The 27186-nt window shown below is 34.6% G+C and overlaps 1 long non-coding RNA gene across 1 annotated transcript in view; it reads right to left on the bottom strand.

Moving 5' to 3' along the window:
* Nucleotides 1–342: 342 nt before the first annotated feature.
* The window catches only part of LOC127549434 (uncharacterized), a 28024-nt gene continuing 1180 nt past the window's right edge, over nucleotides 343–27186 (bottom strand). Inside the window, exons 2-3 of the long non-coding RNA XR_007950603.1 lie at nucleotides 17013–17212; nucleotides 343–2193 (exon numbers count right to left, since the gene is read on the bottom strand). This is a non-coding gene — a long non-coding RNA (uncharacterized LOC127549434). The remainder of the gene's footprint in view (nucleotides 2194–17012; nucleotides 17213–27186) is intronic.

The raw sequence follows: 27186 nt of genomic DNA, 5'->3' as shown, positions 1-27186 counted from the left end.
ATATATTTTGAAGTCTTGAAGTGCTATTGCTGTTGATTTCTAGCCTATGATGATTTCATTATTTGCTTTTAATTTTTTGTTCCTCCAAATGAATTTTTATTTTTCTATCATGCGCTGTAAAGGGTCTCTTTGATAGTGTAATTAATATGTATCAAATCTTTAAATTAGCTTTGATAACACTATTAATTTTATTTTATTGGCATGACTTGGCCATGACAACTAAATATTCCTCTAGATATTTTACTTTTCCTTATTTCTTTAAAGAGTAATTTTTCATCATATTTATATATGTATTGAATATGCTTTGATAGTTTTAAATCATATAGTGTGTGTGTGTGTGTGTGTGTGTGTGTGTGTGTATAACGTACTTTCAGTGGGACTTCTTTTTCTCTCATTCTCTTACTGCTTAGATTTTAATATTATAAAGAAATATTACTAATTTTGATTTTGTGGCCTTATTTTGTAGCCTACAACTTTTTTGAAACTAGAAATGTCTCAAGTTATTACTTTGCTATTTTCTACGTAAATCATCATGTCATAAGTAGATAAAGATATATTCATTTCTATGCCTATTTTTATGACTTTAATTTCTTCCTCTAGTCTTATTTGCTAGCATTTCTAGAATTATATGGAATAATATTGGGGAAAGGAAGCATCCTTGATTTATTCTCACATTTATTGAGAAAACCTGCCACTATACGCAAAATTTTTAAATGTAACTTTTTATTGACGCTTTTTGTCTTTACATAAGTTATTCAGTCCTCCAACTTCCAAGTGAATATCTCCATATCATAGAGAAATAATAACACAAAAACATCTAATAAAGTAAAGACATTTGGCAAGACATTCAATATTTTGTCCAAGTCAGTCTAATGTCAGTCAAAATACACTTTGCAATGGGGACAGAAGCACAATTTTTGTTGTTGTTCACAATCTTCACTGATTTTTTAATTACTGAAAGATAAAATTCCTTCTAGTAATCTTTTAAAATTTACATTATGACAACTCAGGCGTCCTCAAACTACGGCCTGCCGGCCAGATGCCACAGCTGAGGATGTTTATCCCCCTCACCCAGGGCTATGAAGTTTCTTTATTTAAAGGCCCACAAAACAAAGTTTTTGTTTTTACTATAGTCCGGTCCTCCAACAGTCTGAGGGACAGTGAACTGGCCCCCTATTTAAAAAGTTTGAGGACTCCTGAGTAGTGATTATATACATTCTTTTCTTAATTTTCTACTTTCACTATCAATTAATATAAATCTATTCCTCTTAATTTCTTGTATTTTACTTGTTTTTATACTGTATTTCACTATATTGATACATTCTATTTTTCTATCCTTTTTCAGTCAATATGTACCCCTTTGTTTATAATCTGTAAAGACTATTGCTATGACTTCATTATTATTATAAGGGATTTTTATTTCTGTCATTGAGTCCTTTTGGAGTATATTCCATTGTGTTAATATAACAATAACTATAGAACACTGAACCAATTGCTTTATATTTTCCCCTTATGATTTTACTGGATTTTTTTTTCTTATGTAATATATAGCAAATTCTTTAAAATATTTAGACCTGGGATAAATATTTAGATCTGTAGTTTTGTCTTTAGGTGTGTCCAAAAATATAATCATAGAAATAGATAGGACTTCACAAGCTTATTTGCTGGGGGGAAAGTATTGGTACTCAGCAAAAATTCTACTGGATATGTCAGGTCAATCATGTCGACTATGGACTTTGTAACCAAAGATAATCTTAATCTAATCTTAGAGCATGGACCAAAGAACAAATCATAGAAACAATCAATAATTCCATTAAAGAGAATGACAATAATGAGACAATATATTAAAACCTATGGGATATAGCAAAAGCAGTGATCAGAGAACATTTTTCTCTAAAAGTTTACCTCAATAAAACAAAGAAAAAGTAGAACAATGAATTGGTTATATGATATTTTTTTAAAATAACTTTTTATTGACAGAACCCATGCCAGGGTAATTTTTTACAACATTATTCCTTGCACTCACTTCTGTTCTGATTTTTCCCCTCCTTCCCTCTTCCCCCTCCCCCAGATGGCAAGCATTCCTATACATGTTAAATAAGTTACAGTATATCCTAGATACAATATATGTGTGTAGAATAGAACAGTTCTCTTGTTGCACAAGGAGAATTTGATTCAGAAGGTATAAATAACCTGGGAAGAAAAACAAAAATGCAAGCAGTTTACATTCATTTCCCAGTGTTCTTTCTTTGGGTGTAGCTGCTTCTGTTCATCCTTGATCAATTGAAACTGAGTTAGATCTCTCACAATATTTTTTTTTAAACCTAGAAAAAAGTTCAAACTAAAAATCCCCAATAAAACACTAAATTTGAAATCCTAAAAATTAAAGCTGCAATTAATGAAATTGCTATTTAAACACAGAATTAACAAATAAAGAATAGTAGTTGGTTTTATGAAAAAAACAACAAAATAGGTAAAGCATTGATTAACTTGATTTTAAAAAAGAGACCAAGTCACTAGTATCCAAAATGAAAAGGATGAATATACATTAATAAAGATGAAATTAAAGAAATTATAAGCAATTATTTTGTCCAATTATATTCCAATAAATTTAACAATTTAAGCAAAATAAAAGAATATTTACAAAAAATATAGATTAGCAGAAAAGGAAATAGAATAAACAGACCTATTTCAGATCAATAAGCTAAATATGTCATAACTGAGCCTTTTTTATGTGCCAGAATCAGATGAATTTACAAAGGAATTCTATCAAATAATTCCAGTAATAAATAAATTATTTAGAATAATAGGCAAAGAAGGGATCCTAACCAAACTTCTTTTAGGAAACAAATATGATACTGATAGCTAAACAAGGAAGAGTAAAAACAGAAAAAGAAAATTATAAAACATTATTGATGACTTATTAAGGAATATGAATATAAAAATCCTAAATAACAGGCTGAAATATCACAATATTTTATTATAAAGATTGTACCAAAAATTATGATCATAATAATTTGTTTCATTTTTTGTTTTCACATTGTATGTTTTAAATATTCTTCTTTTATTTAGATTCTAAATTTTGATTTATTCCTTCATTCTTTTTGCTTTTCTTGGGGAATTTAATTCATTCAAAATCCTTAGGGGACTGACTTAGTTTCTTTTTTTATTTTTCTGTGGATGGCTTACTTGCTCACCAGGATGGCTCCTTTTGAATGATTGTTCATTTCTTCCCAATCAGCTTTTGTTTGTTTTAATCAGTCATTCTGCTGAGTTTTCTATGATATCCTTCCAAAAATCCCTTCCCTTCTGAAAGTTTGGTATAGCTGTGCCCAGTGCTTGCTGCCTACTCTCTTTCCTTCCGGGCCATCAGGATGGAAAGAGATCATTTTCCTTCAGAAAAAGAGTGACCAGTGGGGAAACTGCTGTAGGAAAACTATGAGTTGCCTTTGTAGCTCTATTCTTGATCTTTATCACTTCTACACTTCTGGGTTCCTCTCTGAAACTGACATTTTTAAAATTTAGACAGGTATTCCTTCTTCTATCTCCCACTTCAATGTGTGGCCTTGAAGGAATGGGGATTCTGTTAGCCTTGGATTCTCTCAAATCTTTCCTTCATTTCCTTGAACTTATTGCTTCTTTATTCTCAAGCTATCAAAAATAGCCCATTGCACTTCTGGTTCCACCTCAACTTTATTTTGTTGTGCTCACGGTTTCACATTCTTCCACAGCAACTCCTCCATCCTATTTCCTGAGCCTTGTCATTTGTATAATTCATGATATTCAATTAGCTCGAGATTCTGCCAAAGAGCATAGTCTCTTCTGTACTATCACCCTCCTCCCAGCACAAGAGCATGGGGAAAAAAGTGTAGTAGGGTCAGTATCTATAAAAGTAAATTATCAAGGGGTAAGCCCTGAAAGTCATTGTTTAAAATTGTCACAACCACAGAAGGCACAAAGCCATTCTTGGATTACGTGTGTGTGTGTGTGTGTGTGTGTGTGTGTGTGTGTGTGTGTGTATGTGAAAGAGAGACAGAGAGACAGAAAGAGAGATGGGTTGGGGGAGGTTTTGAGGAAAGAAATAAGCATAGATGGGATTACCAAAAGGATTTTAAGTTATTTTTTGCTTTAAGAATTCCCTTTGTTGGGGAAGCTAGGTGGTACAGTAAATAGAGCACCATCCTTGAAATCAGGAGGATTTCAGTTCAAATCTGATCTCAGACACTTAACACTTCCTAGCTGTGTGATCCTGGGCAAGTCACTTAACCCCAATTGCCTCAGGGGGAAAAATTCCCTTTGTGAATGCCCATCAGTAGGAGAATGGCTGAATAAATTATGGTATATGAATATTATGGAATATTACTGTTCTATTTAAAAAAAATTAGCAGCATGATTTCAGGGAGGCCTGGAGAGACTTACATGAACTGATACTAAGTGAAATGAGTAGAACCAAGAAAACATTGTACACAGCAATGACAAGATTATACAATGATCAGTTCTGATTAGCTGTGACTCTTTTCTTTTTTTTTTTTAATTTTTATTTAATAATTACTTTATATTGACACTCGTTTCTGTTCCGATTTTTTTTCCCTCCCTCCCTCCACCCCCTCCCTTAGATGGCAAGCAGTCCTTTATATGTTGGATATGTTGCAGTATATCCTAGATACAATATATGTTTGCAGAGCCGAACAGTTCTCTTGTTGCATAGGGAGAATTGGATTCAGAAGGTATAAATAACCCGGGAAGAAAAACAAAAATGCAGATAGTTCACATTCGTTTCCCAGTGTTCTTTCTTTAGGTGTAGCTGCTTTTGTCCATCATTTATCAATTGAAACTCAGGTCTCTTTGTCAAAGAAATCCACTTCCATCAAAATATGTCCTCATACAATATCGCTGTCAAAGTGTATAATGATCTCCTGGTTCTGCTCATTTCACTTAGCATCAGTTCATGTAAGTCTCTCCAAGCCTCTCTGTATTCATCCTGCTGGTCATTTCTTACAGAACAATAATATTCCATAACATTCATATACCACAATTTACCCAGCCATTCTCCAATTGATGGGCATCCATTCATTTTCCAGTTTCTAGCCACTACAAACAGGGCTGCTACAAACATTTTGGCACATACAGGTCCCTTTCCCTTCTTTAGTATTTCTTTGGGATATAAGCCCAATAGAAACACTGCTGGATCAAAGGGTATGCACAGTTTGATATTTTTTGGGGCATAATTCCAGATTGCTCTCCAGAATGGTTGGATTCGTTCACAACTCCATCAACAATGCATTAGTGTCCCAGGTTTCCCGCATCCCTCCAACATTCATCATTATTTTTTCCTGTCATCTTAGCCAATCTGACAGGTGTGTAGTGGTATCTTAGAGTTGTCTTAATTTGCATTTCTCTGATCAATAATGATTTGGAACACTCTTTCATATGAGTGGTAATAGTTTCAATTTCATCCTCTGAAAATTGTCTGTTCATATCCTTTGACCATTTATCAATTGGAGAATGGCTTGATTTCTTATAAATTTGAGTCAGTTCTCTATATATTTTGGAAATGAGGCCTTTATCAGAACCTTTAACTGTGAAGATGTTTTCCCAGTTTGTTGCTTCCCTTCTAATCTTGTTTGCATTAGTTTTATTTGTACAAAGGCTTTTTAATTTGATGTAATCAAAATTTTCTATTTTGTGATCAGTAATGGTCTCTAGTTCATCTTTGGTCACAAATTTCTTTCTCCTCCACAAGTCTGAGAAATAAACTATTCTATGTTCCTCTAATTTATTTATAATCTCGTTCTTTATGCCTAGGTCATGGACCCATTTTGATCTTATCTTGGTATATGGTGTTAAGTGTGGGTCCATGCCTAATTTCTGCCATACTAATTTCCAGTTATCCCAGCAGTTTTTATCAAATAATGAATTCTTATCCCAGAAGTTAGGGGCTTTGGGTTTGTCAAACACTAGATTGCTATAGTTGACTATTCTGTCTTGTGAACCTAGCCTTTTCCACTGATCCACTAATCTATTTCTTAGCCAATACCAAATGGTTTTGGTGACTGCTGCTTTATAATATAATTTTAGATCAGGTACAGCTAGGCCACCTTCATTTGATTTTTTTTTCATTAATTCCCTTGAGATTCTTGACTTTTTATTGTTCCATATGAATTTTGTTGTTATTTTTTCTAGATCATTAAAATATTTTCTTGGAAGTCTGATTGGTATGGCACTAAATAGCTGTGACTCTTTTCAACAGCAAGGTGACTCAGGCCAGTTCCAAAGAACTGGTGATGGAGAGAGCCATTTGTACTCAAGAGAGAATCATGGGGACTGAATGTGGATCACAACATAGTATTTTCACTTTTTTGTTGTTATTTGTTTGCATTCTATTTTGTTTCTCATTTTTTCCCTTTTTGATCTGATTTTTCTCATACAGCATAAGTATGGAAATATGATAGAATTGCACGTGTTTAGCAGGTATTGGATTGCTTGTCATCTAGAAGAGGGGTGGGGGAAAAGAAGGGAGAAAAATTTGTAACACAGGATTTTGCAGGGGTGAATGCTGAAAATCATCTATACATATATTTTGAAAATAAAAAGCTTTAAAAAAAGAATTCCCTTTGTAGGAAAAAAAGCACTCACATGAACAAAAATGTTTGTACAGCTCTTTTTATAGTAGTAAAGAATTGGAAACTGGGGGGATCCCTATCAATCGGAGAATGGCTAAATAATTTGTGATCAATGTATTTAACAGAATACTATTGTGATATAAGAAATGATCAGGTGGATTTTTTTTTAATTCCCAAAACTTGGAAAGACTTACATGAACTGATACTAAGCGAAATGAGCAGAATCAGGAGAACATTGTACATAGTAACAGCAACATTGCAATGGTCTATTATGATAGATTTAACTCTTCTTAGCAATACAATGATCCAAGACAATTCCAAAAGACTCATGATGGAAAATGCTATTCACATCTAGAGAAAGATCTGATGGAGTCTGAATACAGATCAAAGCAAAATATTTTCATCTTTTTTTTTCTTTCTCATGGTTTTTCCTTTTTGTTCTGATTCTTCTTTCACAACATGACTAATGTGGAAATATATTTAACAGGATTGTAAATGTAGTTTAACAAGATTGTATAATGTATCTCAGATTGCTTGCTTCCCCTCTTGGGGAAGGGGAAGGAAAGGAAAGAGGGAGAAAAATATGGAGTTCAAAATCTCATGAAAATGAATGTTGAAAACTATCTTTATCTATAGTTGGAAAAAGAATGTTGTTAACTGCGGGGGGAAAAAAGAATTACGTTTTTGCCAAGAATGGTAGTATACTCTTGATGTCCTTGATTTTGGAGAAGCTCAGGCTAAAGTATTGCTTGAGTCTGGGTATCTGAGTTGCAAAGCTAAATGGATGTCCACACTAAATCCAGCACCAATATAATGAGCCCTCTGGAGCTGAGGGTCACCAAGCAAGAATGTCCTATCATAAATTGGGAAAAGAAAACAGGATTAAGTTTCTGTGCCTTTCCTTATTGGGACTAGACTCAAGAATGACCAATGTACTTTAAGACTAGACAAGAAAAGGAAATTCTATCTCTATTTCCCTCCTGATCTTCCACCTCTTAAAAATATTATCTTGTGTCTGGTCCTTTCACTTTTCTTCTTTCTGTCATTATTGATTTTTTTTTTTTCATTTTGTAGTTCCCAACCTTTTTGTTTGTTTTTTGGTAGTCAGGGAGAGCATTTTCTAGGGCATTATTGACTATATTCTCTTATCAGGACTCAAATCATCTTGAATTGGAACATGTTCATTAGATCATGAGATAATAGATTTAAAGCTGAAGGGAACTTTGACATCATCTAATCCAATCTTCTCATTTTATAGTAAAAGAAAATGAGACCCAGAAGTCTTATATAATCTGCCTAGGGTCATACATGTAGTAAGTGGGATAGGTGACTCCTTAATCCAGATTGATTCCAAATCCAGCATTCTTTGTGCATACTATCATTCTGTAGAATATTTAGCATTAAGAGTGATAACTATCAGTGAAGAGAGTTAGATACTAGACATATAGTGTTTACTTATCTCCAACTCTTGGTTTCCCTGGCTTCCTTCGAGTTTCCATTAAAATACCATCCTCAACAGGAAGCCTTTCCCAATATCCTTTAATTCCAGTGCTTTCCCTCTATTGATCATCTCCAATTTATCCTTTCTATATTTAATCTTTATATAGTTGTTTGTATACCTCCATTAGACTGTCAGCTCCTTGAAACTGGGATTTGTGTGCTTTTGTTTGCCTTTCTTTGTATATCCAGTGCCTGGCACATAGTAGGTGCTTAATAAATGCTTACTGATTGTCTGACCCCTATCTACCACTAAGCAGTGAAAACAGACCATGACTGACTCCACTCATATTGAGAATTCAGATCACAGAATGTCAGAATCTAAAGAAAAATAGCATCTATTTCAATTCTCTCATTGTACAGATAAGGAAGGTAAGGTTCAGAAGGGCTGAATGACTTATTCATAGTGATTCAATACATGAGTGATGCAGTCAATATGAGAATCCAGGTTCCCTGATTTTCAAACCTAAGTTTAAGTAAACTGCCTCTACTTGTTAGACACCTGCCAAATTTGTTTCACTTGTCTTATTAGATAAATTGGATCAACCTATTAAATTTAAAATTTATCAAATCAAAGCCAAAGCTATAGATTTATCCCTAGGAGTCCACTTATTTTAAAATGACAGGGAAAAGGCAAGCAGAATTATCTTTTAAAAACTGGGGAAAGGGATTTGTATTTTGTGGTCTGCTTTTTAGAAGACAGAACAGGCTTTCATATAACATTTAGAACAATGGTTTTGCATTTCCTCTGGAAATATAAACCACACGTCTGGCCAATGTGAGTGGAGCAAAGCTTTAAATGAGCAGCCTCCTACTATATGCTTCCAAGTTTGATTTTAGACAGGCTAAATGAAACCTTCCCCATATACATCTGGACATGCTCAAGACTTGTCATTTTGGAATTAGAGAATGCATGATGGCATAAGCCCCGCTGTCAATGATTTTTGACATCATTTCAATGTTCAACTTTTAACAATTGGGGCATTTGGACAGCTCTTGGAGGGATCATCAAGATCTAAGAAACCCTGACATAGCTCAACATACATGAAAAGGAAATGTTTCATTGTTTGGTGGTGCTTCCCCTTGCCAAAAGTTTCCAGACTCAAAGACACTGAGTATCAAGACAGGATGAGAATGGAGTAATATTTTATGGAGGGGGAAAGAGTATTTCTGAATGTTGGGTGCTTAAAATGATGCTGGATGAGAATGTGAAACTCCAAATTCTCTCTAAAAATCATTTAAAAGTAATATTTTCTCCCCTTGGTGATGAACTAGCTATGATGACCTAAGAGACATGTCAAATATATATGTGTGTGTGTGTGTGTGTGTGTGTGTGTGTAAAGAGAGAGAGAGAGAAAAAGAGAGAGAGAGAGAAAAAGAGAGAGAGAGAGAGATTTTTCTTTAGTTGTACTATATGCTATCTAAAAATACCATGAAGAATTCCATAGTGAAGTGTTGTCAAAAATATTTCGCCTTAAACGTATGATTCAACCTCATTGACTTCATGTTTATCAACAATATTTGAAGGAGAATAAGAAGCAGTTTGGGCACAGCATCCACAGGGAGAGAAATTCCTGGGCAGCTATGTGACACAGTGGATTAAGTGCCAGGCCTGGAATCAGGAAGACCTGAATTCAGATAAGTTCTCAAACTAGCTGTATGACCCTTGCAAGTCACTTAACCTCTATTTGCACCAGTTTTCTCATTTGTAAAATGAAGGTAATAATATCTGAAAACATTACTTTAAGGATTAAATGAAATAATAATTGTAAAACACTCAACACAGTACCTGGCACCTAATAAATGGCAAATAAATATTAGTTGTTGCTTCTTCAGATAAATAGTAGTAGTCATCTCTGACCAATTGATAGATTTCCTATCTGGAATGAGAAGGAATTATAAATGAAACCACTCATAAAAAGAATGGAATGATATAACTAATATAAGTTATATACTTTTTCAAGGGGAAAAAGCATATTCTTAACTGTTCTTATCTCTAAAAATGAGATGTATAGCACCATCTGTCCCACAAACCACTTATTTTCCTTCTCTACTCTGGAGATCTTCTCCATCTCCTCCTTATTTTTCTCTGTGTTTTCAGATTGGCAGTCTTCTTATGAGTCACATCCTTCCTTTAAATGTTTCCATATTTTCCTCCCTTTCCCTTAAGTTTATGTATGAGTCTTTGTTAGACATTTGAAAATATTACATATTGCTGTACAGTAATACTTAACTTGTATCTAGCCCCTTTCATTCATAGAACTGAGAGTTCTCAAACAATCCTATTTGAACTGGTGTGTTAAAAAAATGTTTATTTAATTTATACAGGTGTTAAATGGAGTGGGGGATATTAGCAACTATTAATCTCTTCTTGCAAATTGTTTTTATCTTTTATTTGAAGAAGTTTTGCCTTTAAATTCTGGCCAAAGAACTTTAACTCAGTGATTAGATGAAGAAAATGTTCTGGAAGAGCATGAATTGCACTATTTTCAAGAGCACTTCAAGCGATTCTATTATTGGTTGGTCCCTTGTTGTTACATACAAGTTCCTTCTCTGAATAATACATAAAATATGACTAAATCTTTATTAGACTGGATGTCTTGGGCAATACTTGTTCAATTCCAAAAGGAAGTTTAAAAGTAGAGACTAAAATCAAAGACAGAGGGAAGAAATGGCTAGATAAAATATGGCCAAGAGAAAGGACATGGGATAGCTCCCAGATAAAGCTAAAGGAGAAAATTAATAGATTAAATATAGCATGATACTAAGTCACTGGAATATGAGCGTGCAATTTCTCAGTATACCTGATATTGGTCAGGACCTTGTCATAAGAATATGATTTATCTTGTTCATATTCTTAATTCCTCGAGGTTCCATGAATTCATTGATATAGCTACAGTCTGATACAGAGTTCAGTCCTTCTATACCTTAGAAGACAGTCTTCCAACTTCACCATTATTTGCATATATTTCCTTGAACTATATAAATAGTACTGAGAACTCTGAGTCAAAAGCTATGGGCATATTTCCAATTGCTTAGCTTCTTTTCTCTTTTATATTTATTCTTTTTTATGAGTGACAGCTTTCTGGGTTTTAAAGAAATATATTAAGCATTTCAGAAGGTATATAACAATAAAAGCTATTAATATGCTTTTTTCCTAAAAGAAGTAAAAATATAGTTGCCCTAAATTGCTACATGTGCATTCATATATGTATATATATACATATATACATATACAATACATAGGAGTATGAATTGAATTAGTTTGATTAGCTGATATGTAAGTGTATTTATAAAAAATATCTATATTGATATCTATATCTATGTATCACAGTTTGCATGATTAGCTTCTTGTTCTCTCTCTCTCTCTCTCTCTCTCTCTCTCTCTCTCTTTCTCTCTCTCTCTCTCTCTCTCTCTCTTTCTCTCTTTCTCTCTTTCTCTCTCTCTCTTAGTAATCAATGCTCTGGTGATGAATATGTCCAAACCTGGCTCAACTATTCTGTTATTAGGAATTAGGGTAATGCATCTATTCTTTCCAATTTAATATTAATCTTCTAGAGCTTTGCTCTGCTTGGAAAAATCTCTGAAAACTCAGGATGATCTCTATGTGACAAGGAGATACAGGACAGGAAAGTGTAATATTCTCTTGGGATGTACTTATTAGTAATTTACATCAGCACACAGAAAATTGTAAAAAAAACAATCAGAAAATGTCTAGAAAATATCAATAGATATTCCCCCCCCCTTTTTAGGGAAGCATCTTTTTTAAGGGAGCCCAGGAGAAACTTGATGAATCTGGAGGTTATTTGCATAGCCATGGGAAGATAGCATGTACTGGGCCTTTTTACGATCAATATGTCTTATATCTTGAATAGTTTATTCAAAGAGGAGGGATGGCTTTTTGTTCATCTATATTCTCCTGCCTGGTCTATCATTTGCATACATTTATGAAACATTTGCCTAGGATTCCCTATGAAGTCTGGGGTAATTAAAAGGAGTAAAGATTACTGATTCATTCAGTTAAGTGTAATCTTAGCCTCATTAGCATCTTATTCAGAGCATTATAAAAGAAGACTTAGCTACCAGATAAATATGATAGGGAAATAGAGGATGATAAGGAAAAGGTATTCAGTTGGTTTCCTTTGGTACAGTGTCACTATTATCATTACTGTCATTATCATCATAGATGATATTTATATAATACATTAAAGTGACAAAATGTTTTATGCATCTCACATTTAATCATCTCAATAGACTAATGATGCCATAAATATCTACATTTTACCGATAAGGAAACTGATACTTGTCCATGCTTACACAGTGTTGGGAAGAAGGAAAATTTGAAACCCAGTGTCTCTGACCACAAGTCTAGTACTCTATTCACTATATAACCTCTAAGTAAAACTTGAAAGAAGAATTGGTATCAACTCTTTTTACTAACAAAATTAGTGGGTTATTTTAAATTTTAAAATATGTTCCCCCTATTGTAAACATGGCTACTATAATTAAAAGGAATTTCAAGGGGTTATGCAGGAACCTAATCCATTCTCCTCCTCCAATGAATAAGTTCAAGCCAATAATTAGTCTTCTTTAAAAGAAACAAAACCAAACAAAAACTGAGGAGATGAAACAAAATTTGTAACTAAGTAAAACAGTTCTAGTTTCCATATTGGTAGTCTCAATACGGAATCTAGGACTGTTTTACTTAGTTTATGAAAAAAAAATAGGACATACTTTGCTGGGTCAAAAATAAATGCCAAACAGCCCTCTTTGTAGTGGCCAGAAACTGGAAACTGAGTAGATGCCCATCAATTGGAGAATGGCTGAATAAACTGTGGTATATGAATATTATGGAATATTATTGTTCAGTAAGAAATGACCAACTGGATGATTTCAGAAAGGCCTGGAGAGACTTACAAGAAATGATGCTGAGTAAAATGAGCGGGACCAGGAGAGCATTATATACTTCAACAACAACACCATATGATTATCAATTCTGATGGACCTGGCCATCTTCAGCAATGAGATGAACCAAATCAGTTCCAATGGAGCAGTAATGAACTGAACCAACTACACCCAGCGAAAGAACTCTGGAGATGACTAAGAACCATTACATTGAATTCCCAATCCCTATATTTTTGCCTGCCTGCATTTTTTATTTCCTTCACAGGCTAATTGTACAATATTTCAGAGTCCGATTCTCTTTGTCAGCAAAATAACAGTTTGGACATGTATACTTATTTTGTATTTAATTTATACTTTAATATATTTAACATGTATTGGTCATCCTGCCATCTAGGGGAGGGGGTGGGGAGAAGGAGGGGAAAAATTGGAACAAAAGGTTTGGCAATTGTCAATGCTGCAAAATTAGCCACACATATAACTTGTAAATAAAAAGTTATTTAAATAAATAAATGCCAAATACATTCTGATTTGTATTCTCCCAGAATAAAAGCTTGGCTCTAGATATCCTCCGTGTAGACCATATTTAACCTGCAAGGATTTTAATCATTTAGAAAATTTGGACAAATAAAATTTTAATCATGTCTAAACTATCATTTAGAAATCTAGGAACCTCTTTTTTGTGATGTCATGTGACCAAAAGCCACGCCTGAACTATAATGTATTCCATTCCTCAGCTATTCTTCAGGGAACATGATAATGTCCTTCTAACCTCCTAACTCTGATTTTGAAGCACTATTTTGCCTGGGGCCTATAAGAATTTTTTTTTTTTTTGCACAAATTAAATGCTTGTTTTACTTACCATGACAAAAGCCCAAATAGTTCTTTATAACTTTCTGGCTATGAACAAACTCTACTTGTAATATTTGAAGACAGGGGATAGGGGAGGGGAGAGAAAGACAGAGAGAGAGAGAGAGAGAGAGAGAGAGAGAGAGAGAGAGAGAGAGAGAGAGAGAGAAAGAGAGACAGAGAGAGAGAGAGACAGAGAGAGGGAGAGAGTTGGGGAGAGAGGAAGGGAGGAAGGGAGAGAGGAAAGGGAGAAAAGGAGGGAAGGAAAAAGGGAAGAAAGGATGGAGAGAGACAGAGACAGAGTGAGAGACAGAAAGATAGAGACACAGAGAGAAACAGAGAGATATAGAGAGAGGGACGAGAGAGGAAGGGAGGAGGGAAGAAAGGAGGGAGGGAGGGGGAGAGAGAGAGAGAGAGAGAGAGAGAGAGAGAGAGAGAGAGAGAAAGGGAAAGAAGAAAGGAAGGAAGGAAGGAAGGAAGGAAGGAAGGAAGGAAGGAAGGAAGGAAGGAAGGAAGGAAGGATGGAAGGATGAAAGGAAGGAAGGAAGGAAGGAAGGAAAGAAGAAGGAAGGAAGAGAGGAAAGAAGGAAGGGAGAGAGGAAAGAAGGAAGGGAGAGAGGGAAGAAGAAAGATTCTCTTCTCTCCATGAGTTTACATTCTAATGGAGAATAATATTAAAGGGAAGTCAGAAACTGGTCGTCATAGGTACATACATGCATCAGAGGAATAAGGCTTCTGGCAAAGAAAAGAAATCAGGAAATCAAGAAGTCAAGTCAAATTTGAAATGAACATGGTCCATGGGCTATGGGCAGCCAGAACAACACACATTTATGAAACACTTACAATGTGTTAGGATTCAAAAATAAGAGAAGGCCCCTGAGTGGAGGCACCTCTAGGATAAGAAAATTGCTGGTGGAAAAGTGATTAAGTCTAGAGAGTGAGAAGTGAAGCTGGAATGGTATATATTCATTACTTATTCCTAATAAGATTTACAGGTACCTTCTAGATGGCATCTACTGAAAATGAAACAGTCAGTTAAGGAATTTTCAAAGACATCATAGGGTTAAGTTTAAAAGAAAGTTTATGTTCAAGGAGTTTTTAATTGTTTATGTTGTCTATGAAACAATAGTGCATGCATGCATAATGCAGTCTTTAAGTTACCCTAAGTTACAGTGGCTAGGGTTTGGAGTTGTTGGATATCATCAAGAAAGCTAACTACTTGCTCTTACATGGTAAGGGAGTTTCTGGCAGACACAACTATTTCTAGATGTTCCCTTCAGATGTCTCTTCTGTATGACTCTCAGTTAACTCCTCCATTCTTTCTTGTGGTAGGTGATTTTTTTTTTTTTAACTTGCCAGGTGAAAACAATGAGGAAATGATAACAGCTCAAGGTCAGCCAAGGGGTTCCCAAAGGCTTAGAGAGAAAATGTAACATTATCAAGAATCTTTCCCCCACTAATACCAATGCTTAGCTCCTTTGTTCCGGGGAATCCATTGCAATCCAGATTCATTTCAGGGACGTCTAATAGTATGCTTTCAATTAAAAAATTAAAAAAAAACATCTCTGGCTCTCTAAGCCCCTAATTCATACCCCCATCAATTTATGAAGAAGTTTTCCTTCTGTCTTTTTTCTCTTTCACTGTCTCCAGAGCAACCATAACCTCCCACTTTGCTGCTTCTTTTCATTCCTACCAAGGACACACCCACATATCCTAAATGATATCTTAGAGAAACTAGCTCAATTTTAAGAACACGTGGCCAAAATAGAAAAGGAAGAGAATTTCTTGAAAGACTAAGCAGGAGGCATAACCACAGAGGTTAAAGTATGACTGAGGAGGACTTCTTCGCCTAATTGGAAAGAGATGGGGCTGATCCTTCATGGCCCTTGCTCAAACTGGCTCATGAGGGTCAGCTGTTAAATTTTTAACATGAGCATTTATACTATGGAAACTGGCAAACCCTACATACCTGGTCTGAATTCATTGTTTTGTTGATTATCTACATTTTAATAAAATAATGGGGAAAATATTAATAACATTAGACTAAAAAGTGCTGTCATGTATATTTTTTCACATTCTTCTAAAGAGTAAGTTTTTAAATATTTACAAGCATACTCCTATTCCTAAAGCTTAATTATATCTTCCAGTCTGGTTTAGGAGTGACCTTCCCTCTAGACCCTAATTCTACTTTCTCTCCTTTACTCATATCAAAGGAAACTTATTGGTGCTCCTTACATAAGAATGACTTTTTTCTGGGTAGGAACAATGACACATTTAACCTAGGGGAAAGAAAAGACTTGGGACCAGTTTAAATTCAGATTTTCACAAAGTTTATAAAACTATGTAAGTTATTCATTTTTAAAATTACATCAAGCTCTTAAGATCCCAGGTAGGACGGATTCCTAAGATCTGACTAGAGATTTAAATTTCTGATCTACTGAAATTTCATGTATTTATTCTATCTTATGTTTTACATGGTTCCTATCTCCCTCTTTCCCCCACCCAAAACAACTAATAGACAGATAACATGGCACACCATATTCATGCAGGCACACACACACACACACACATACACACTCTCACACACACACACAGAATGAGAGAGTTGAGAGTTCTTAAACCATTTCTCTATTTCACATTTCTTAAGAGTTGCTCAGTTCTCAGTTGAATTCATTTAATAAGCAGAGCAACAAATAAAAACTTCAGTTGCTAATAGTACCTATCATCAGTCCAATATAAAGAATTGTCCATCATCAATGTTGCCATTTTTGTGATAGATTCTCTATTTGTCCTTGGTATCTGCTTAATCATTTGTCTCTGTGTCTTGCCAAGCTGATTCCAAACTCTTTTCCATCAGAAAGCTCTGTGCTCTCATTTAGAGTTTATAAGAACTCACTTTGCCCCCAAAAGGACAGATTACAAACTTCAGTACCTCTTGCATGGAATCTGGGCCTTACACTACTTATAATTTAACCTATCTTAAAGATTATTACCCAAATAATTATCATCATCACAATAATAAAAAGAAGAAATGAGAAATAGGATCAATGAAAGAAGCAGAAGAAAAATATGTACGATTTTGTAATATTCTTTTACTATTATTGTACTCAGTAAACCAAGAAGTAATTATAATCTCTTACCTTTTCATCTCAGCATTTTCTTTCCTTCAAGTTCAAGGTCACTTCAGTGGCCACAATAACAATAGTAGCTACAGCACAGGGAATGGACCACTTTCCCATCTTCTCTATTTCTTGTTTTTATCTTGTTGTGGAGCTTTCACATCCTATCCCCAAGTACATTGTTCATCTCTTGCCTCTCCCTAAATTTCAGGTCTTCCTTCCTTTCAGAGGAGAGGAGACAGAAACTGTTTTTATTTTGCAAAAACTCAGTCTGTTATCTATTGGCTCACATATACAAGCTTTAGGAATTTTAATATTCCAGTAGATACTATTCTCCAATGTTCTACTATATAGAATTTGATATTTCTAAAATGTGTCAAGTGCATCCAACAAGAATTCATTTAGCACCTACTATGTATTAGGTACTGGGACACAAAATGTAAAAATGAAAACTTGGTTATATCTCAAAGAGCTTGCATTCTACTTTAAGAGAAAGAACCTATGTAAAGATTTTCTGGAAGAATGACTAATGGGAGCCCTGTACTCAGAGCTTGTACAATCCAGTAGTAGATTGACCCCTCAGCCAAATTTCCAGGTCCTACAAACAAAGGATCAACTTTCCTTTGTTAAGCCTACATATGCAAATGAACTTGGTGGTGCAAATAATTTTGTACTGTTTTAATTTTGAATCCATTTTTCCCAGGCACAAAGTTTGTATAAAGGAGAGTATATTCCTAGGTAGGAGACAGATATATTTTGTACTTTTGTTTCTTACTGTATGTTTTCAGTAAGCATTTCTTTATAAAAGCTAACTGATATGTTAATTAGTTTAGTGATACTGAGGCACAAATCAGAGGTGTATGATATTGGGAAAGAAGATATTAGAATGGGGACTTGAGCTGATGGCATCAAAAGGAAGAAATCTTTACTATCTTGTTGGGAACATGTAGCTGGTTCAAAGACTTGAAAAAATTCCAGGAACATGGGCTCAAAGTCAAAGTTGCTACAAAATATATACCCCAAGTTCATTTCCCAATCCAGCATGTCTAAAAATTAGAACTGATCTTTACTTATGGGACTCAGCATTTTCCGTACATAGTGAATGCAGTGTGGGACTGGAGTCTGGTCTCTTTTGGAGCTCTGATTGAAGACTAAATTTGATTTGGCTATAATCTCTAATTCCTGGACTTCTGGTGGCCCTCTTGACCTTTCAAAGATCACAAGTCAGTCCATTCTATTTCCAATATTTTCCCACCTAAAATAGGAAAGAAGGAATTAAATAGTCACAGTAACAACAGCAGGCCTATATGTTGATGTCTTCATGTTGACCTGGATTGGACGAGAATGCTGCTGGGACTAGCTCTCTCTCCCCACCTGGATGGAGGCTTACAGTAGTTCTTGCCTCCTCACTCAAAAGCACCAGGCAGGAAAGAGGCAAAGCTAGTTCTGGCTAATTGCCATCTTTTAAATGCATATCCATTTCTGGTTCAATAGCCTATCGCGATTTCTTTTCTTCATCATGTGGTAAGCAAACAGGAAATAGTTATAGAATAATTGCAAATGAACATGCTCTGAGATGGGGAGCAGGTACAACATTGCATTTCACCACACATTTCCCAAAAATGATTCAGCAAGTCTCCTCATTTTGCTTTACCAGCAGGCAGAGCACACAATGCATACTCTGAGGATTGGGCTCCCACCCATGAGTTCTAAACTAACTACAATATTATACACATACACATACACACACACACACACACACACACACACACACATACACACAAAGTAATTGGGGGTAGGATTGGAAACAGACAACTTAGAAGACCAGGAAAAAAAATCAGCTCTTACCTTTTTGTGTGTGTGAGACAATTGGGGTTAAGTGACTTATCTAAGGTCACACAACTAATACGTGTTGAGTGTGTGAGGTCATATTTGAATTCACGTCCTCCTAATTCCAGGGCCAGTGCTCCATCCACTGTGCCATCTAGTTGTCATCTAACTGTCCCCGCCTTTTAATATAGGAATATAAATTTAAAAATTGATAATTTCCTGGAGGAAGGATTCTGATTTTTCTCAGAAAAGAAAATAGTGTTTGGGGTTGGAGGACCTGGATTCGATTCACAAGTCTGCTAATTTCCAGCTGTGGATATTTTAAACAAGTCATTTTCTCTCCTTATACTTTAGTTTCTTCCTCTGATGACTCTTTCCATCTTTAGATTTATGATCCTATGATCTCTTTCCAGTTTCATGTCTCACTAAAATAAAGAGAAAAAGAGAGTAGTGCTTTCATGGATTTGTATAATATAATATTAATTAGTAACTTTACAATTGTGTGGTTTTGAATTTTTCAAATGGGTTGATATTTATCATTTCATTTGATTATCACAAAATAAATTCCATGCAATGGCAGGAAAGAAATAAAAACCTTCTTCTGACAGTTAAGAAAATTGTGTGTCAAAGAGGAACAAGCTTAAGGATACAGAACTAGTAAATTGCAAAACTTCACTGTAATCCATTTGCGCTTATCCTGGATCTTATGTATGCTATTCTTTTAAATTAAACTTTTGCACTTCTTTGTATCACAAAAAGAGGCAGAAATAGTGGAGCAAGGTGGAAAAAAGACAACTTGAATACAGTAGATATAGGTTGATTCAAGTTCTAACTCAATTATTTATTAGTTTAGTAAACATGGAAAATCTCCTGCTTTTCAATCTATTCACTCTTTCCCTTATATGACAAGGATTTCCCACCTCAATTTTTTTTTTTTTTGGGAGGGGGGGAGGAGGAAGGCTGTTCCCCATGACTAAAATGCTCATCTCTTTCAGTCTACCTGGCTTCTAGTTACTTTCTTCTTTCATCCACCTCATGGAATCCTAATTCCAAATAAACCTCACCTAAAGTATATATATGAGGCTTTTCCTAGTCTCCTTAATTATTACTGTTTTATAACCACCTCCAAAATTATTTTTCTTTTATTTAGTTGCACAAATTACACATTTATTTATCTGTGTTTGTTTAACCCCACACCCACTCCAGGAAAATGTAACTCCTTGAGGGTAGTAATTATTTTCATTTTTAAATTTGTATCCTCAGGGTCTGGCAGTGATTGACTGATGAGTATTTCAATTGAAATAAATTGGAGCATATAACATAGGAATTTGATCATCAGTAGATTTTATAAAATTCATCAAATTCAATGCCTTTATTATTATTAGCAATAATGTTAATTACAATGAGAGTAATAACCACTCATGTTGCTTTAAGGCAGGACTTTTTAACTTGAATTCCATGGATAAATTTAGAGAGGGTGAGAATTTGGATGGGAAAAAAAAATCTTGATTTTCACTAATCTCTAATTTGAAAATAGCATTTCATCAATTATAAGTATTAACTCCCCACACAAACCATTATTCTGAAAAGGGATCACAACATTGACAAAGAAACCATAATATACACCAAAAGATGAAGAGCCCTTGCATAAAAGTTGATAATACATTTTTATCCTAAAACATTGGAGTGATGTTATGGAAAAAATGTGATCCATATTCATGACAAAATATGCTTTATAATGTCATCACACAGATTCCCTTCAAACCTTTTGGTAGTGAATTTTCACTTCTATTCATGCCTCAGAGTTCATTAAACTAGTTTTTCTCTGTCTCTCTTCCATTTGGGAATATTTTCATTACTGATGAATGGCTCATTGGTTCAGTAGATCTACTCAGAGTTCTAACCTTGTTCATTCTATCAACAGTTCCCCAAAGCCTGAAATATAAGGTCTTCCTGGTCTTAGCAAATAATTAGAATGGCATAGACTCTGTTTTACCAGATCTTTATGCAAATTTATGGCCAAGAAAAATGAATTCATTTTGTCAACTACAGCCTGAATTAAAGAGACAGCAACTGTACTGACTGTGTTGGGGCCTCTTCATTCATTGTCCTCAAATTTGTAGTCTGTGGCCTTTCCATTATTAAAGATGTAAACTAACAGTTTCCATTGCATATTTCCATTACTACTAGATCATGAAAATGTAATGTTAACTTATCAGAATGCAAAATAGCTACCATCTGTTTAGTTGAACTACCAAGTTTTTCCCCTGAAATTTTCAGGGCATAGACCAATAAAGTGACATTTTTATCTGCTGCAAAAGTAATAAGTTCTATAAGAAGAATTTTCTTGGGAGACATCATTGGTGGTGATTGTTTTTTTTTTTTTTTTCTTTTCCTTATTTATCTTCTGGCAGTACTCACACCCTGTGCTTTCATCATCTGAGAAAAGAAAAACTCTTGATCGAAGCACTTTGATGGACAAGATGTTGTCTTTCTGTCTTTTTCCTTTGGCAATTGATACTGTGTCTGATTTGTTTCTTAATTCATCTGTCTTTCACTTGCTTGATTCACAAAAGATGAGGGGGTAGTGGGGGAGGAGTGGGCAGAAAACCTTGATGTCTTACAAAATACCATTTTTATTTTCAAACTGGACAAACTCAAAAAAGGCTGCAATTGCTTTCAGTGTTCATCTTTTAAATGAAACAATAAAATTTAATGAATATATTATAATAATGAGCTTTTTGTAAAACATGTATTCTTCATATGCACTAAGAATAAAGTATTTATATACCTTTGGTAGGGTAGTATCTAGTAAAGACAGAATCTACTTTAGGAGAACAAATAATTTTTTTAAATGTACATTTATGGCCCGTGGATTTAATTTACTTGGCTATGAAATCTAAGGTCTTTTGATCCAGAAAATATTTTCAGGGAGTGAATTGACAAAAGATTTTTGGTTTCCAAGAAGTAGAATAAAGCAAGATTACACCTTGATTTGTATGAATATCTTGTCTGGGGTGAAAAGTTGGAATGGTTAATTTGGGCCAAATGGGTAGAAGTAAACAGGCTGTTTTGAATCAGTGAATACTGGAAAGAAAGACTAGTAGAAATGATAAGGTTCCAGTTTTACTATTCACCCTGACTTTTATCAGAATTCATCACCCCTTTTAAAATTAAAAAATAAGTTAAAACCTTATTGATGTAATAATGTAGAGATGTAACAAAACCATTTTTACCATATTAAAATATTCATAGACATTAAAACACCTTCTCTTTAGAGCTATTAAGGCTTATTTCAGTAATATCTAAAGCAATCTACATGTGGCAGAGGTAGGAGAATATAAGGTCATTAAATGCTTCTGTGTTTTAATTTATAGAAACATGGAAAAGTTTCACCTTGAACTCCTTTATGAACAAGGACAAACCGTCTTGGTGACTGGTAGGTGGATAGATTTATTATGGTTTAATGTAAAAGCACTGGATAATTGTGATGAGGTGAAAGGTACTCTTTGTAGAAGGGGGGGGGCAACCAGGAGTCAGGAAGATATGAATTCAAATCTTAATGGCTTCAGACACTAGTTGTGTGGTCCTGGTCAAATCACTTAACCCTTATTTGCCTCAGTTCTTATCAATAAAATTGGGACACACTAGAGAAGGAAATGGCAAACACTCTAGTGGGGTTCAAGGGATAATGTAGAATTGGACATTACTGAACAACAACAGTGGAAACCAGAGTCAGAGGTCCTTATATCAAATTCTATCTCCCATGTATAAATCTGATTGACCTTAGGCAAGTCACTAAAGTTTTAATGTTCAGTTTAATTAAGGCTTCAGGTTCCTCATGTACAACTGAATGGGGATGGACTTTGAGCTCCAAATTTATGATCCTTTCATCCAAGTTCTAAGAAACTTTACCTCGATGTACTTTTCAGTAACATGAGGTTAACATCTGTCTTACCCTCTTCATGGGTTGGTCTGACTGATTGGTGGATTGTTTTCTTATCCTGTCACTTCTTTCTGAGCCTTAAGCCAAAAAGAATTTCAGCTCTGCTACAGTATTTTCTATAAAGCTTTACCTCTTAAGTCATGTAGGAAAAAGGAAGACCACTGGCAGGTTATTTTGAAAACACAAACATTAAAAGCCTGTTCCTTTCACATTAGCAAGAAAATGACCTACACATTAGAAGTGATAGGCTGAACATCTACAAAAGCTTATAATTTCTTCCTATAATTTAAAGTGTATGAATTCTGATACCAAGTCACTTTGTTTTATGAATAATTAAAGATTTCTTCATAAAGCCAAGGGAAATGGGAGGGGCTTTCAAAGCCAAGCTCTGTTTAATTACAGTGTCTGACTTCTTAGAGAAAGGAGCCTCTAGGCTTTTGTTAGGAACCTGTCTCAGCAAAGGCTTTCACATCAGAATGACAGGCCACATCATTCTTTCACTTCCTAGGAAGAGGAGTTTAATCCCACTTACTACAGAGCTGATAACGTATTTCTAACACTAGAAGAACAACTTTTCCTCTTAGTTAATACCTTTCATACCTTCTTGAAATGTTTTAAACCTGTTGAAATGTTCCTTTAAAAACTGATTCCTGGGGGTGGGAGGGTGCAAACTATTAACTTTAAAATTGTATTATTAAGTTTTCTTTTTAAATCTTTGTGGCAATTCACTGCAGGGGGAAAGAAAGGAATGATTAGAATTTTTCTACTTGGACAAGGTGTTGAGATCTGGATTATAATTTAAACACACACACACACACACACACACACACACACAAATACACACATACATAAACACAAACACATACACACACATTGCCACTACCACCATAACTAACAAAAAACACCAACTCTAAGAACAGAAACAAGAGTATATAAGCAACATAGAACTTCCTGGTTGCTCTATGATCTGGAAAGAGAAAATGAGCAAGGAAAATGGATGACAGAAATCTTGGTATAATTTATGATCTGAATAGAATGGGAAACACAGAAATTCCCTTGGACTAGCAAACTGGCATTCTGTTAGGTCAATACTCTGTAGAAAAGGTTAGTATCTAAAGGTATTCAATTCGTGTAATATCTAAGCAGTTCTATACCATCAAAACCCAGAATGTTTCTTGTGGGATTAGAATAAATGGAAAGATAGAAATCTAAATATAGCCCAACCTCCATCATAGCATTGCTCATTGCTGCAATAATTCAGCTCTGCTTTGTATGAAATTGTCTTGAAAAACATGCACAAACTTGTTACCATAACAACTACATACATTTTTAAAAGGCTAATAGAATACTTAACCTTTAACAAAGGTGCTTCTCTTTTCCTTAGACATCAACTTTATAAGGTCTGTATATATAGTTATCTGTCTAAGAAACTAAAGGACCCAGTAGATGGAATGCTGAGCCTGGACTCAGAAAGATTAAGATTCAAATCCAGCCTCAGATACTAGCTACATGACTCTAAGCAAGTTACCCTCTGTCTGCCTAAATTTCCTTAACTGTAACATGAAGATAATAATAACACCTGCCTCAAAAGGTTATTGAAAGGATCAAAAAGAGAAAATGTTTGTAAAGCATTTAGTACAGTGTATAGTCCATAATATAAATACTAACTAAAATGGGTAGAGAATTATCTGAGGAAATTAGGGGTTTAAGTGACTTGCCCAAAGTTACATAAGGGTTATATGTCAGAGAGAGAACTTGGGCCCAGGTCTTCCACTCTAAGTTTTTCCCTTTATCCTTTACCCCATGCTATCTCACAGGAAAGGCTCCAATATCTATTTTTAAATATTCAAAGCACATGCATGTAGGACAAGATTTAGACTGATAAACTATTAAACTTTTTATGCCTTAAGACACACATATATATGTATATATGTGTATTTTAAAAACATATATAAGAAAAAGTAAAACTGTTTATATACACAAATATATATATATTTGCATTACATGATAAATATGTATATACAAGCATATGTGTATATATGTAAACATATATGTTTATGTATATACACTTATATGTGTTTTTCCTTACCTAATCTACAATTACATTGGGGTAGGAAGCTTCAGGTGATACACAATTGCTCTTTCTCCATAACATAAGAAAGATTTTCCCATTTTCCTGGAGGTATTGACAAGTTAAATGAATTGAGTTCTTTAAAACCAGAATATGGCAGATTCAGACCTGAACCTAGATTTTCCTAAATCTGAGGTCAGTTCTTTCCCCACTACAGACTGCATCACACACCATCATATATCTTTATGAAAAGATGAATTATCCCATGGGTGGCTATGGAGAAGCATGTGAAAATGTGTATATGCCTTAATTCTAATTAAGAATCTCATAAAGTAACCCCCCAAAAAAAAACCCAAAACAAAAAACCTTTACTTTTCAATTACTCTTCAACTTGAATGATAATCACTTAGATGTTGAAGGATTAGAACATATTCTCGATTGGTAGCTTCCAGGGCTGGATAAATGTTTGGATGAATCTTTCATCCCTTCTTAATGAAGATTACACCCCTCCCTCTGTCCCCTTTCTATCCCAAAGCTCCTTCAAAGAAGGGAGTTCCCCTCACTTATTCCTTTAGAACTCAATTGGGAAAGGTTTGCCTTTAGTTCCTGCCAGCTTCCCTTTGGAATAGAGAAAGTAGCTGCTTAACAAATGGCAGGTTTATGTAGAGGAAATCTCCAAGGTTTAAAGTGCTTTTGTTTCCTGTCAATATGTACCTTTCTTTTTCTTCATTCATAATCATCATGTAACCCTCACTGAAAGGTGAAGAAACTAAGGCTTTTGGGGAGACTGGTAATCAAGCAATCACTTCCACAGAAATCTTCCAGTTCTCTTGGGAGATATGGGAAACTATAAAAGCTAAATTCCAGAATGGGAATGTAAAATCACAGGTCATAGATTTAGAGCTGGAAGGGTCTTCCGATACTAACTATTCCATTCTCCTCTTTCAAGATTGAGGTATCAGAGACTACAAGAGGTTACTTGACTTGTCCAATGTTACACAGGTAATAAGTAAATGGCAAAAGTCTGATTTGAATCCGGTCCCATGATACCGAATCAGGCAATCTTTACTTTTACCATATCACATGAGAAAATATTACTGAATTCATTAAGACTTCTACAATAGTATATGAGACCTTACATCAGCAAAACCTGATTATTTTCTCATTATTGATAATAGATTTGTACAGACTTAACTAATGAGGATCAACTAGTGGCCTTATTAACTAAAGATATGATTGGCTGAAAATAGTTAGATAGATTAGGAGGAGTCCTCTGAGCAAACATTAGATATAACTGTGCCCAAATAGCAGGAGGTTTCATCTAAATATGATGCTAGTGAGTTTTACCTAAAATTTTTAGTCAAAACCAACAGATCATCTAGCACAAGCCAATTCTTTATGTAGGAGTCCAGTTCTCTCTACATTGTCCCTAACAAGTGATCATCTGGTTTATATTTAAACACTTTTTTTTTTTCCAGTGAGAGGGAGTCTTATCACTTCAAAAAGCAGGCTATTCATTCCATTTTAGGATAATTCAAATTTTTCTGTATTGAGGAAAGTTATTTATATTGTGCTAAAATCTTTCACCTTGTAACTTCATACCATTAGTGCCATCTCTAACCTTTGGTGTCAACCAGATTAAAAACTAAACAAAACAAAAACTAAACAAAACAAAAACTAAATCCTCTTTTTTTTTTTTTCCTATATGACAGCTTTTCAAATATTTAATGATAGCTATTCTATTCTTGAGAGGCTATATCGGAAAGTAGATAAAGATCTGACCTGTGACTATTGGGAAGTCAAGTTACTTAGTCATTCATTTCCATTCAAGACCTTTCCATTCTTAAGACCTTAAATTTCAGATCCTGGTCCTCTGCAATCAGTGGAAGGAGTTTCCATATTGGGAATTCTCTACAGTAACGAAGTCACATATTTGGAATGAATCAAAGCAAAGCAAACCAAACATGTCCATTGCTACAAGGGAGAAGAGAGAAGGAATTTTTATCTGAGTATAATATTAAAGCTTCATGGTACATGGGAAACACTTTATTGCATTACTTAAGAGCTATCTGACCATGGGTAAGTCAATTAACATTTATGTGTTTGTTTTCTCATATCTAAAATGGGGATAGGGCTACTTTCACTAAGTACCTGACAAAATTGATATAAAAGTACTTTGTAAATCTAAAAGAATACTGTGAATATGAGCTATTGTTAGTGTTCATTTATTTATAATGATAAGTTTGGTAGTGACCTAAATTGAAGATTGCAATGGTCAACTTTGCTTCTTGCAATTTATAGGTTGGGACACAATGATGTAGTGCTGGTAACTGTCCAAAGCATTTTCC

Source organism: Antechinus flavipes, chromosome 2, assembly GCF_016432865.1.
Source record: "Antechinus flavipes isolate AdamAnt ecotype Samford, QLD, Australia chromosome 2, AdamAnt_v2, whole genome shotgun sequence".
Lineage (NCBI taxonomy): Eukaryota > Metazoa > Chordata > Mammalia > Dasyuromorphia > Dasyuridae > Antechinus > Antechinus flavipes.
Note: the sequence above shows the minus strand (reverse complement) of the source record. Positions and strands in the feature narration are given on the sequence as shown.